The sequence below is a fragment of the Lagenorhynchus albirostris genome, chromosome 3 (assembly GCF_949774975.1).
Source record: "Lagenorhynchus albirostris chromosome 3, mLagAlb1.1, whole genome shotgun sequence".
Classification (NCBI taxonomy): Eukaryota; Metazoa; Chordata; class Mammalia; order Artiodactyla; family Delphinidae; genus Lagenorhynchus; species Lagenorhynchus albirostris.
The window spans coordinates 35,471,103-35,486,249 of record NC_083097.1 but is presented as its reverse complement, the minus strand read 5'-3'; positions in this window follow the sequence as shown (position 1 = coordinate 35,486,249).

Sequence of the window (15,147 nt, the reverse complement as noted above, 5' to 3'; positions counted from 1 at the left end):
CCCCCAACAATGGGCCCGCCCTTCTCCTGGTCCCACCTGTGCTCTGCCCTAGGGCCCCTCCTCCAGCCTTACCTCCTTCAGCCTTACCTCCTTCAGCCTTACCTCCTTGGGCTTCTTAGGTATTTTCATGTAGTTTCTGGAATATGATTCAACACTTAGTGACTGTCAGATCAATAATTATTTCCCGAGCAAAGAATAAATCACATTGGGTTAAGTTTTTTTTTTTTTTTTTATAAATTTATTTAATATTTGGCTGTGTTGTGTCTTCGTTGCTGCGCGCAGGCTTTCTCTAGTTGCTGCAGGCGGGGGCTGCCCTTCGTTGCGGTGCACTGGCTTCTCATTGCGGTGGCTTCTCTTGTTGCGGAGCACGGGCTCTAGGCTTGCGGGCTTAGTTGCTCCGCGGTATGTGGGATCTTCCCGGACCAGGGCTTAGAACCCGTGTCCCCTGCATTAGCAGGCGGATTCTTAACCACTGCGCCACCAGGGAAGCCCGGTTAAGTTTTGATTAATGAGTCAGCACTATTGAATAAATAATAATCCATATTTATTCTAGCAACATAAAGTAGGCTTATAAAGTACCAGACACTATGCTGGGTGATGGAGATGAAAACGTGGATACAATGCATTCTGTGCAGTCCAAAGTCAGTTAATGGATATGATCTCTCTTCTACAGAGTTTTGTCTTGGTAGCTTAGTGGTTAAGGGCATGGGTTCCGCATGGATCCAACCCGCAACTCTTTTATTTACCAACTGGGTGATCATGGGCAATTTGTAAATTATACCTGCTTCAGCTTCTTTGCCTGTAAAATAGACATTAATTTATTAATGTCTACTTCATAGGGCTGTTGCAATGTTTAAATGAAATGATGCATTTTAAAAGTGAATAATGTACCTCCTGGCATAAGGTAAGTGTTAAAAATATTAATTATTATAATTAAAATTTTTTTTCAAAGACTGTTTGAAAGAATATCCAGTGCCAACTTTGCCTTATCTACTTCTGTTTTTTTTTTTTGAGTAGGAGATGGGAGGTTTATTTTTCTTAATTTGATTTTTCTATGAAACCCGAAATTTGGCATGCAGAAAAATGTAAACTGTAATAGGATAATTCGTACTTTATTATTTGAAAGGTATTATAGCATGGTGGCAAGAGAACTAGATGAAAGTGGGAAATGTGGCAGCGGGGAGGGGGGAAATCCTCTATATGTTGCTAACCTGTTAGTAATTTGGGAAGGTTGGACTTCGCAAGTCTTTTTTTGTTTTTCATTTAAAAATAAGAGAGGTTGGGACTTCCCTCGTGGTCCAGTTGTTGAGACTTCGCCTTCCAATGCGGGGGGTGCGGGTTCGATCCCTGGTCGGGGAGCTAAGATCCCACATGCCTTGGGGCCAAAAAACCAAAACATAAAACAGAAGCAGTATTGTAACAAATTCAATAAAGCCTTTAAAAATTGTCACATCAAAAATAAATCTTTAAAAAAAAAATAAGAGAGGTAGACTAAATAACAGATAAAATTTTAAGATTTTTAAACTAGTCTTATGATAAGACATTGCTCATCAAAACATTTTGAAAATGTCATTTTCTCATATTTATTACCTCATTAATTTCACAAAATTCACACGTACACACACACATAATTTACTTTTTAAAGATCTTTCAAGAGATGAAACTTCTGGCTATCCAAGGAGGCTTTCCTTGACATTAGTAACAACACATAGGGATATTGAAAATGGCCTTTCAAATTGCTGGTTTTATCCAATTAGTGTATATATCTATATATCTATATCTATATATCATGTTCTATGTCACTTGTATCATAATAGGTTACTTAAACAAGCCCATTTTAAGATCCACCTAAAATGCTGCCTTCTCCATGATGCATTCACTGATCATATCAATCAACATGACCTACTTTTCCTTGTTCTATGCTTTTATTACACTTTGGACCATGCTGGACTTCTTTGGCATTTCTTAGGGCTGTTTGAATTGATATCTTATCTCTCCTCTCCTGTTGCATTATCTGCTCCTTGGAGAAAGAAATCTAGTGTGTGTGTGTGTGTGTGTGTGTGTGTGTGTGTGTGTGTGTATTTCTCCATAGTGCCAGCATAGTCAGAATAAATAAATGAATCAACATACCAGAAATAACTCATGAAAATTTAGCTTGATTTTTCTAGTTTGAAATGAGTCATAAGCGTCTCTTCCAATTTATAGGTGTTAGCATTTTTTGGAAAGAATCCTAGTGAATTCGAGATATATCTGTCAATGAGAAACTATATGAGCTTCCCATGATTTCATCTTTAAAAAGGGAATGTCTTCACAGTTGTATTCACAGTTTTATTCATCAAATACCATCTGAGAAACAGAATGGACTCATTGAACATTTGCTCAGAAACTGCCTGGAAAACCACAAGAGAGAAATAACTTACGTTACTATGCCGTACTAACAAAGGGAGTGTAAAGAAAGTAATGTTAGAATCCATTAAAAAGTACCTTGGGGGCTTCCCTGGTGGCGCAGAGGTTGAGAGTCCGCCTGCCGATGTAGGGGACACGGGTTCGTGCCCCGATCCAGGAAGATCCCACATGCCGCGGAGCGGCTGGGCCCGTGAGCCATGGCCGCTGGGCCTGCGTGTCCGGAGCCTGTGCTCCGCAACGGGAGAGGCCGCAGCGGTGAGAGGCCCGCGTACCGCAAAAAAAAAAAAAAAAAAAAAAGTACCTTGATTTGGAAAAATAGATGCATATGCACCCACATAATTGAAAAAAATTAGAAGCCAGTGATTTATGTATGTAAGTATCTTAAGATGAATGATACATTGATGTTTTTCCAGGTTACAAACAACAGCATTTTTTAATTCATTCCTAAATATTTAAGTACTTGCAAGGTACCAGCTACTGAGGGTCTAGGTGCTAAGGAGAGCAAGTCAAATAAGACATTCTCCTTCTGCTTTGGAGCTTATATTCTCACAGGACTGCTTTTTTAAGACCATCAGCACTTACCCATCTATTTATTCAAAAAATACATGTTGAGCACCAACCATGTTTGGGGATCTGTGAGAACACTAGAAATGAACAAAACAGACATGGTCCCTGACCCCAGAGGACCTACAGTGTAGAGATGGAGATAGATAATCAACAAATAAATAAAGGATAAATAAAAATTATAATAAGTGCAAGGAAAGAAACAAAAATCCATGATGTTGATTTAAAAAGTGAACAGGAGTTGCTTTAGGTATAGTGGTCAGGAAGTGTCTCAGAGCAGATAAGGTGAAAGCGAGACCTCAGTGGTACATCAAAATGTTAGCTGTGGGCAACAGATAAATACTAGGGTTGCTTTTTTTTTTTTTTGCTTTTTTTTTAAACCCCCTGCTTGCTCTCTTGGCACACTTCTCCCTGTTCTTATCTCTGTGTTTATCTGATTCCCTTATTTCAATATCTGCTATTGAACCACATTGTCCTGGCTTCAGTTGCAACTTCAGGTCCCAGTTCTGTGGCTCCCTGGTTCTCAGCATTGCCTGCAGTAATTGGGTAAAAGACACCCTGGGCACCAGGTCTATGACCCTATGAAACTATGTTGGTTGGACTCACCTCCATCCATCCTCATGTAGAGAGAGGAATTTGGACACAATCCCAGGATAAATCCTAAACCATGGACTACTTGGACTACTTTTCTTGAAACAATCAGCCTTATATATGTAAATATTCCATCTCTAAACAGGCTTCTGTTAAAAGTAGAATCATATAGCTAACTGAGCGGAATTTGTATTTTTGGTTGAGGACAGAAAGTACGAGTATGCTATTTAATTTATTAAGAAGAAATCAATATACTTTAGACAGTGAGCTTATGGTAAGGGTGACATATTTTTGTGAAAATTAAGGAATCTAGCCACCGCTTAGTGGCTTGGTCTTCCATAGTTACTTGGAGGTGACTATAGGGTACTCTCAGGAGAAGTCAGATTTTTTCTCAAAATACAGTTTTAAGTCTGTACAAGTACATAAACAAATGATCCATGATTACTTTGATGTCATAATGTAGCATGAGTTTAATGATTTGGGTCTAAAATATTCCTTTGCTCCCAGAGAAATCAACTTGTTCATAACATACCTTCTTAGCGATAACTCGGTTGGGGGTAGAGGGAATAAACAGACTTTTAGGCATACCTAGCTTCAATCCTGGCTCCACACCTATGAGCTGTGTGATTCTAAGCAACTCAGTTTATCTCTCTTCCTCTTAGTTTCATAATTTTCAAATGGGAACAAACTTCTGAAGATTGTGGAAGAGCTAAAATGAGATATTACGTCTTATCAGGGCAGGCTTAGAGTATGCCAGAAGTATTTGTTGAATGGATGAATGAACCAATGAACAGTGTTAGTTCCTGAATCAATAAGCTAGTGTACTGTAATAAACTACTCTAAAACTTAGTGGTTTGAAACAACCATTTATTTAGCTAATGCTATTTCTGGTCAGAAATTTAGACTGGGCTCAGTGAGTAATTTTTCTAGTCTTGCCTGGGTTCCCTTATGTACCTGTGTTCAACTGTGGATCAAGTAAGGGGTGTAAGTGGCTTTGCTCGTCTTGATTCAGCTCTCACATCTTGGGATGTGAGTTGGGATGGCTTTTCACTCTGTCACTTGTTCTCTCATCCTCAAGCAGGCTTGATCAGGCTTGTTCTCAGGGAGTGTCAGGATTTTAAGAGAGGAAGCAGAGGCATGCAAGGCTCTCTAGTGGGTGAGGCTCAACACTGCCCCCAACCACTTCCTCACCGTTTTGTTAGGAAAAGTGCATTACAAGACCACCCAGATTCAAGTGGTGAAGGGACAGACTCCACCTCTTGATGGCAGGAGTTGCAAACAGGGTGAATACAGGAAAGGCAATAATTGCAGCCATTTTGCAAAAAAAAATTAACCAATAACTATCTTTAGGTATACCTGTCAAAATAAAATAGTTGTAGAATGCATACTTAAGTAAAGGGGATACATGGCCTGATGCATATAATAGTTAAGTTTAAGTCCAAGTTTAAATCCAAACTTGGAAGACATCTGCCAAATGATTTTTGTGTAAGAAAAATTGAAATTTGGTCATTAGTTCTAATAGTGGTTAGATAGCAGAATGAAATGTCTTTTGAGGCAACTCCTAGTTTAAATCATCCATGTAAAGGGGCATAAGTATCCTCCTAGGCAGTTGTAAATAATTCAAGCGATATTAAAAAGAAATGGAGAAAATGAAGAGTCAGGTGATTCTTAAAACAGAGCTAGGGGGCTTCCCTGGTGGCACAGTGGTTGAGAGTCCACCTGCCAATGGAGGGGACACGGGTTCGTGCCCCGGTCCGGGAAGATCCCACATGCCGCGGAGCGGCTAAGCCCGTGAGCCATGGCCGCTGAGCCTGCGCGTCCGGAGCCTGTGCTCCACAACGGGAGAGGCCACAACAGTGAGAGGCCCGCATACCAGAAAATAAAACAAAAGAACAAAAAAAACAGAGCTAGGCTTCTGGTTCGAGGTGGCTGCTGTTGCACGGCAGACTATGGCAACTCAGGAAGCCAGTCAGAGGAGAGCAATGCTTTGGACTTGCCATCAGCTTATGATGTAAGGGATTAAGTGTTGCAGAGACCCAGCCAGGAGGCCAACAGTGAGGCTTTTAGCTCTGAGGAATCCCTTTCTATTCCTTGCTCTTCTGATGTGGATCCAGCCATGTGGCTGACAGGGTCATTGTGCTCCGACCTGGTGTCAGGCCTGAGCCTCAGGTGGGAGAGCCGAATTCAGGTCATTGGACCACCAGAGACCTCCCGGGCCCACATAATATCAATTGGTGAGAGCTTTCCCAGGAATCTCCCTCTCAGTGCTAAGACCCAGCTCCACCCAACAGCCAACAAATTCCAGTGCTGGATGCCCCATGCCAAACAACTAGCAAGACAGGAACACAACCACCCCCGTTAGCAGAGAGGCTGCCTAAAATCATACTAAGTCCACAGACACCCCAAAACACACCACCGGCTGCACCCCTACCCATCAGAAAGATAATTTCCAGCCCCACGCACCAGAACACAGGTACAAGTCCCCTCCACCAGGAAGCCTACACAGGCCACTGAACCAACCTCACCCACTAGGAGCAGACACCAAAAACAACGGGAACTATGAACCTGCTGGCTGTGAAGAGGAGACCCCAAACACAGTAAGTTAAACAAAATGAAAAGACAAAAATATGCAGCCGATAAAGGAGCAAGGTAAAAACCCATGAGACCAAACAAATGAGGAGGAAAAAGGGAGTATACCTGAAAAAGAATTCGGAGTAATGATAGTAAAGATGATCCAAAATCTTGGAAATAGAATGGAGAAAATACAAGAAACATTTAACAAGGACCTAGAAGAATTAAAGAGCAAAAAAAAATGATGAACAACACAATAAATGAAATTTAAAATTCTCTAGAAGGAATCAATAGCAGAATAACTGAGGCAGAATAAGGGATAAGTGACCTGGAAGATAAAATAGTGGAAATAACTACCACAGAGCAGAATAGAGAAAAAAGAATGAAAAGGATTGAGGACAGTCTCAGAGACATCTGGGACAACAATAAATGCACCAACATTCGAATTATACAGGTCCCAGAAGAGGAGAAAAAGAAAGGGTCCAAGAAAATATTCAAAGAAATTATAGTTGAAAACTTCCCTAACATGGGAAAGAAAATAGTCAATCAAGTCCAGGAAGGGCAGAGAGTCCCATACAGGATAAATCCAAGGAGAAACATGCCAAGACACATATTAATCAAGCTATCAAAAATTAAACACAAAGAAAAAATATTAAAAGCAGCAAGGGAAAAGCAACAAATAACATACAAGGGAATCCCCATAAAGTTAACAGCTGATTTTTCAGCAGAAACTCTTCAAGCCAGAAGGGAGTGGCAGGATATATTTAAAGTGATGAAAGGGAAAAGCTTACAACCAAGATTACTCTACCCAGCAAGGATCTCATTCAGATTTGATGGAGAAATTAAAACCTTTACAGATAAGCAAAAGTTAAGAGAATTCAGCACCACCAAACCAGTTTTACAATGAATGCTAAAGGAACTTCTTTAGGCAGGAAGTGCAAGAGAAGGAAAAGATCCACAAAAACAAACCCAAAACAATTAAGAAAATGGTAATAGGAACATACATATGGATAATTACCTTAAATGTAAATGGATTAAATGCTCCAACCAAAAGACGTAGACTGGCTGAGCGCATACAGAAACAAGACCCATATATATGCTGTCTACAAGAGACCCACTTCAGACCTAGGGACACATACAGACTGAAAGTGAGGGAATGGAAAAAGATACTCCATGCAAAGGAAATCCAAAGAAAGCTGGAGTAGCAATTCTCATATCAGACAAAATAGACTTTAAAATAAAGACTATTAGCAGAGACAAAGAAGGACATTACATAATGATCAAGGGATCAATCCAAGAAGAAGATATAACAACTGTAAATATTTATGCACCCAACCTAGGAGCACCTCAATACATAAGGCAAATGCTAACAGCCATAAAAGGGGAAATTGACAGTAACACAATCATAGTAGGGGACTTTAACACCCCACTTTCACCAATGGACAGATCATCCAAAATGAAAATAAATATGAAACACAAGTGTTAAATGACACATTAAACAAGGTAGACATAATTGATATTTATAGGACATTCCATCCAAAAACAACAGATATACTTTCATTTCAAGTGCTCATGGAACATAGAGCCATGCATAGATCATATCTTGGGTCATAAATCAAGCCTTGGTAAACTTAAGAAAATTGAAATTGTATCAAGTATCTTTTCCGACCACAACGCCATGAGACTAGATATAAATTACAGGAGAAAAACGGTTAAAAATACAAACACATGGAGGCTAAACAATATGCTACTAAATAACAAAGAGATCACTGAAGAAACCAAAGAGGAAATACCTAGAAACAAATGACAATGAAAACACGACCAAAAACCTATGGGATGCAGCAAAAGCAGTTCTAAGAGGGAAGTTTAGAGCAATACAATCCTACCACAAGAAACAAGAAAAATCTCAAGTAAACAACCCAAACTTACACCGAAAACAATTAGAGAAAGAAGAACAAAAACCCCCAAAAGTTAGCAGAAGGAAAGAAATCATAAAGATCAGAGCAGAAATAAATGAAAAATAAATGAAGGAAATAATAGCAAAGATCAATAAAACTAAAAGTTGGTTTTTGAGAAGATAAACAAAATTGATAAGCCATTAGCCAGACTCATCAAGAAAAAAGGCAGAAGACTCAAATCAACAGAATTAGAAATGAAAAAGGAGAAGTAACAACTGACACTGCAGAAATACAAAGGATCATGAGAGATTACTACAAGCAACTCTATGCCAATAAAATGGACAACCTGGAAGAAATGGACAAATTCTTAGAAAAGCACAACTTTCCAAGACTGAACCAGGAAGAAATAAAAAATAGAAACAGACCAATCACAAGCACTGAAATTGAAACTGTGATTAAAAATCTTCCAACAAACAAAAGCCGAGGACCAGATGGCTTCACAGATGAATTGTATCAAACATTTAGAGAAGAGCAAACATCGATCCTTCTCTAACTCTTCCAGTATGTAGCAGAGGGAGCAACACTCCCAAACTCATTCTACAAGGCCACCATCACCCTGATACCAAAGCCAGAAAAAGATGTTACAAAAAAAGAAAACTACAGGCCAATATCACTGATGAACATAGATGAAAAAATCCTCAAACAAAATCCAACAGCACATTAAAAGGATCATACACCATGATCAAGTGTGGTTTATCCCAGGAATGCAAGGATTCTTCAGTATATGCAAATCAATCAATGTGATACACCATATTAACAAACTGAAAGATTAAAAACCATATGATAATCTCGATAGATGCAGGAAAAGCTTTTGACAAAATTCAATACCCAGTTATGATAAAAACTCTCCACAAAGTAGGCATACAGGGAATCTACCTCAACATAATAAAGGCCATATACGACAAACCCACAGCCAACATCATTCTCAATGGTGAAAAACTGAAACCATTTCCTTTAAGATCAGGAACAAGACAAATGTGCCCACTCTCACTGCTATTATTCAACATAGTTTTGTAAGTTTTAGCCACAGCACAGAAGAAAAAGAAATGAAAGGAATCCAGATCATAAAAGAAGAAGTGATACTGTCACTGTTTGCAGATGACATGATACTATATATAGAGAATCCTAAATATGCTACCAGAAAACTACTAGTGCTAATCAGTGAATTTGGTAAAGTAGCAGGATAAAAATTAATACACAGAAATCTCTTTCATTCCTATACACTAATGATGAAAAATCTGAAAGCAAAATTAAGGAAACACTCCCATTTACCATTGCAGCAAAAAGAATAAAATACCTAGCAATAAATCTACCCAAGGAGACAAAGATCTGTATGCAGAAAACTATAAGACACTGATGAAAGAAATTAAAGATGAGACAAAGAGATGGAGAGATATACCATATTCTTGGATTGGAAGAATCAACATTGTGAAAATGACTCTACTACCCAAAGCAATCTACAGATTCAATGCAATCCCTATCAAACTACCACTGGCAGTTTTCACAGAACTAGAACAAAACATTTCACAATTTGTATGGAAACACAAACGACCCCAAATAGCCAAAACAATGTTGAAAAAGAAAAAATGAGCTGGAAGAATCAGGCTCCCTGACTTCAGAGTATACTACAAAGCTACAATAATCAAGACAGTATGGTACTGGCACAAAAACAGAAATATAGATCAATGGAACAGGATAGAAAGCCCAGAGATAAACCCATGCACATATGGTCACCTTATCTTTGATAAAGGAGGCAAGAATACACAATGGAGAAAAGACAGTCTCTTCAATAAGTGGTGCTGGGAAAACTGGACAGCTACATGTAAAAAAATGAAATGAGAACACTTTCTAACACCATACACAAAAATAAACTCAAAATGGATTAACCACCTAAATGTAAGGTCAGACACTATAAAACTCTTAGAGGAAAACTTAGGCAGAACATTCTATGACATAACTCACAGCAAGATCCTTTTTGACCCACCTCCTAGAGAAATGCAGATAAAACCAAAAATAAACAATTGGGACCTAATGAAACTTAAAAGCTTTTGCACAGCAAAGGAAACCATCATAAATAAGATCAAAAAACAACCCTAGAATGGGAGAAAATATTTGCAAATGAAGCAACTGACAAAGGATTAATCTCCAAAATACACAAGCAGCTCATGGGGCTCAGTATCAAAAAAACAAACAATCAAATCCAAAAATGGGCAGAAGACCTAAATAGACATTTCTCCAAAGAAGATATACAGATTGCCACCAAACACATGAAAAGATGCTCAATACCACTAATCATCAGAGAAATGCAAATCAAAATTACAATGAGATATTACCTCACACCACTCAGAATGGCCATCATCAAAAAAATCTACCAACAATAAATGCTGGAGAGGGTGTGGAGAAAAGGAAACTCTCTTGCACTGTTGGTGGGAATGTAAATTGATAGAGCCACTATGGAGAACAGTATGGAGGTTCCTTAAAAAACTAAAAATAGAACTACCATATGACCCAGCAATCCCACTACTGGGCATATACCCTGCGAAAACCATAATTCAAAGAGTCATGTACCACAATGTTAACTGAAGCACTATTTACAATAGCCAGGACATGGAAGCAACCTAAGTGTCCCTCAACAGATGAATGGATAAAGAAGACATGGCACATATATACAATGGAATATTACTCGACATAAAAAGAAACAAAGTTGAGTTATTTGTAGTGAGGTAGATGGACCCAGAGTCTGTCATACAGAGTGAAGTAAATCAGAAAGAGAAAATCAAATACCGTATGCTAACGCATATATATGGAATCCAAAAAAAAAAAAAACGGTTCTGAAGAACCTAGGGGCAGGAGAGGAATAAAGACACAGATGTAGATAATGGACTTGAGGACACTGGGAGGGGGAAGGGTAAGCTGGGACGAAATGAGAGAGTGGCATGGACATCTATATACTACCAAATGTAAAATAGATAGCTAGTGGGAAGCTGCCACATAGCACTGGGAGATCAGCTTGTTGCTTTGTGACCACCTAGAAGGGTGGGATAGGGAGGTTGGGAGGGAGATGCAAGAGCGAGGGGATATGCGGATATATGTATACGTATAGCTGATTTACTTTGTTATACAGCAGAATCTAACACACCGTTGTGAAGCAATTATACTCCAATAAAGATGTTAAAAAACAAAAACAGAGCTAATTTGGACTTCCTCCGTCCTCTGCCTTCTATAAAGGGAGTCATTAGCAGCCTTGCCATTAGGATCTTCAGAAAGGATTCGTGAGTAAAAAACAAAACAAAAAAGTGAAAAACTAACAAATTGAAACTAGATCTATAAATAGGCAATATAGGGCAAGCAGGGTAACTATAAACATTGGAGATATTACATTGTTCTGGAAAAAGAAGCCTAGTCAGATCAGAAAATAATCAAGATTTTACTCTATGTGTCTCAACCCTCAGTAAAAGTCCTCCTCTTTTCTTCACCATTTCATTTGTCATGGTTCAGTAAATCCTCAGATAATTGCCTTCTCACAGTCTCTTTAACAACTCCTTTCTACTATACTCAATTTGTGCCTAGTAACCTTAAGACATCTCTCTCTCTCTCTCTTTCTCTCTTAGGTTCATCGGATGTTACCAAAATGAACTTAGTCTTGGCTAATAAATGCAGTGTGACCCACATAAAAGAAAATATAAAGTTGAGAACAAGTACCACCAACTCTGAAGCCCTTGGAATTTTCTGGGAGTCCTCTTCATCCTTCTCACACAAGCCACCGTCTGCCTCCTCATCCTCTGCTAGGTAAATGTTCTTGTCAAACATGAGATGAAAGATACTTTTAAGATTGCTTCTTAACCAGGTAGTGCACAGAATCTACTACTTCACCTTGAATGTATAGCATTTCAGTTGCACTGAGGTTTAAACAGGCTTGTATAGGTATGCTATAGGTATGCTTATATAGCATAGGTATGCTTAATCATAGAATCTGACAGTGTTTCTACAGAAAAATGCATTCAGACTACTGAACGATTGAATTATAAATGAAATTCTGGAACACATTAATTGTACATATTATATAAAATAAGTAACCGGGTTAATTTTTTAAAGAGAAAACTTTCATATTGACTACATAAAGTTTAGAAACATTAAACAACATAGAATAACCTGAACAAAATAACAAAGATTAAAACGAAATTGCAAAATAAAATGCAAATGGTTGCAAAATGTCAACTCCTCTAAATTAATCTATAAATTTAGGCTAAACCATAAAAAGTTTAGCTCCAGTATTATGGTGGTTGTGCATATTGCTTTTAAAACCAATGAAACTTATTGAGGTAAATTAAATGACTTTTACGTATTTTAAATAACATCCTCATAACCTATAAAAATGGTCTTTTTTATTTAAAATGACTCCACCTGGTTACATAAAACTTCAATTTTGGATTATTCAATCAAAATGCCATAATTATAATTTTTTTAAAAAAATTATTTATTATTTATTTATTTTTGGCTGCATTGGGTCTTAGTTGTGGCATGCGGGATCTTCATTGAGGTATGCGGGATCTTTCGTTGTGGTGCGCGGGCTTCTCTCTAGTTGTGGTGTGGGGTTTTCTCTTCTCTAGTTGTGGCGCGCAGGCTCCAGGGCACGTGGGCTCTGTAGTTTGTGGCACGCGGGCTCTCGTTGAGGCGCCTGAGCTCAGTAGTTGTGGTGCGCAGGCTTAGTTGCCCCGCGGCATGTGGGGCATTCCCCGACCAGGGATCGAACCTGCGTCCCCTACATTGGAAGGCAGATTCTTTACCACTGGACCACCAGGGAAGTCCCTATACTTATAATTATATTTAACAAATTCTAGAGTGTTCAGGGTAGTTGAAATAAGATGTTCATAAGCATTAATTACTCACAAAACATTTTTTTGGGGAAAATAAAATTCTATCAAACCTCAATAAGAGCAAAACTAGCATCAGTTAAATAACCACAGTTAAACTAAAAAGAAATAAAATTATTTTTAAAAAGAGAAAACAGATGCCCTGTTGTGGCTGTGGATGTTCAGGGGTCCCTGCTGTGAAAGCTGAATCAAACCTGCATGTCTTATATACACTACCAAATGTCAAATAGATAGCTAGTGGGAAGCAGCCGCATAGCACAGGGAGATCAGCTCAGTGCTTTGTGTCCACCTCGAGGGGTGGGATAGGAAGGGTGGGAGGGAGGGAGACGCAAGAGGGAGGAGATATGGGGATATATGTATATGTATAGCTGATTCACTTTGTTATACAGAAGTAACTAACACACCATTGCAAAGCAGTTATACTCCAATAAAGATGATAAAAAGAAAAGAATAAAGACTAGGTGATAAACAAAACAAAACAAAACAAAAAGCCTGCATGTCTCCTGGCTCCTTGGGTCCTCACACTGTTACCCTTTTTCTCGAGGATTTGATCATCCAGCGGTTCCCCTGATCCTCTCGGGCCTCTGCCCAGGACTGTACGTGAACTGCAGGGGCAAAAGGGCCACTTGGAAAAAGCTGGAATTTAAACTCTGTTTCCACCAATTTTGTCTATTATGATCTCCCCCCACCCCACCCCTCCCCACCTTAGCTCTTTGAGCTTCCTCTCAGTTGACAGAGCTGCCAACCATCTTTCTTGAGGTTTTTCTCACTGGAGATAATCTGTCCTTGATAGAAGGAAGTCATTCTTTCTCATTCTTTTTCCAGGTCTTCAGCCATCCCCATGGATAAGTATTCAGCTGTTTTCATACAGTTTGGGAAGTTATTTTTTTCTTTATTTGCAAGTGGTAAATACCCTCCTCTACTAATTTTCTGCAAAGTTGCATTTCAGGTTCTTGGTGAAGTTCAGGAAGTATTTGCAATTTCAGCTGAAGCTTTTGAATCTCATTTTTAAGCTGAGAAAGTGAAAAGCCACTTCTTAGCTTAAAAGTTCACTGTCTTTCCTCCATGTCCTGAGCACTCCCAGCCTGGCCCCAAATATTCAGGCACTCTCTTAACCTGACCTCCTCTCCTTTGGGACCATCTTTTAGGAGTTCTCAATCCCCACCCCAAAAAAGCCTTAAAATAGTTAAACAAGGAAGCTCTTAGACTGATGTGGCGCTAATGTAGTGGGGGCTTATGTAAGCAAACCAAAATTTAAGCCTGTAAATGCCTCAAGGTTACAAAAGCAAAACGCTTAGGACAATCAATCACAAACAGCTGACTAGGCTTTAAGCTACAGGCAATCAAATAATTAATTTCTTTCTCCTGGCTCCTATCGGTGGAGCGCTCCTAATCACTGTGTTTTGGTGATGCTTGATTGGAATCTATTTCTGCGCAAATAAACCCTTAAACTTTTAAATATGCCTCAGTTTATCTTTTTTTTTTTTTCTTTCGGTACGCGGGCCTCTCACTGTTGTGGCCTCTCCCATTGCGGAGTACAGGCTCCGGACGCGCAGGCTCAGTGGCCATGGCTCACGGGCCCAGCCGCTCCGCGGCATGTGGGATCTTCCCGGACCGGGGCACGAACCCGTGTCCCCTGCATTGGCAGGTGGACTCTCAACCACTGCGCCACCAGGGAAGCCCTCAGTTTATCTTTTAACACAAGTTATCAAAACGTTTCTTCCAACCATACATGGTTGTCTGGAAGAGGAGTTCTGGGTGGTTTTCTTCATCTTGTTATATTTCCTGATAGATTGGCACTCAAACTCTGCCCCAGGTGGTGCCCCTTAACTTGGCTGTGCTGTGGTGGTCCAGGCAGACCCTGCCCTACCTTTGATGGGGCTCCTTGGAGATCTCACTCCCTTCCTTCCTTCTCTGCCCACTTTCTTCTTAATGCTCACTCTCCCTGATCCACTGTCGTGTTCTTACTTTTTTTTTTCACTAATCTCTCTTGGTGATCCCTGGATCTCCCATCAGAATGCCTCATGACACTCACCACTGAGAAGGGAGTTTGTTCTCATCTTCCTGGGTTTTAGGGCACTTTTCACTCTTTGAATTTCACGGCTAGGTTAAGAGAGAGGCTTTTGGCTCTATGGAGGTTGAAGAAATGTAATTTCTATTATATCTATTATTGTAAATTCAAA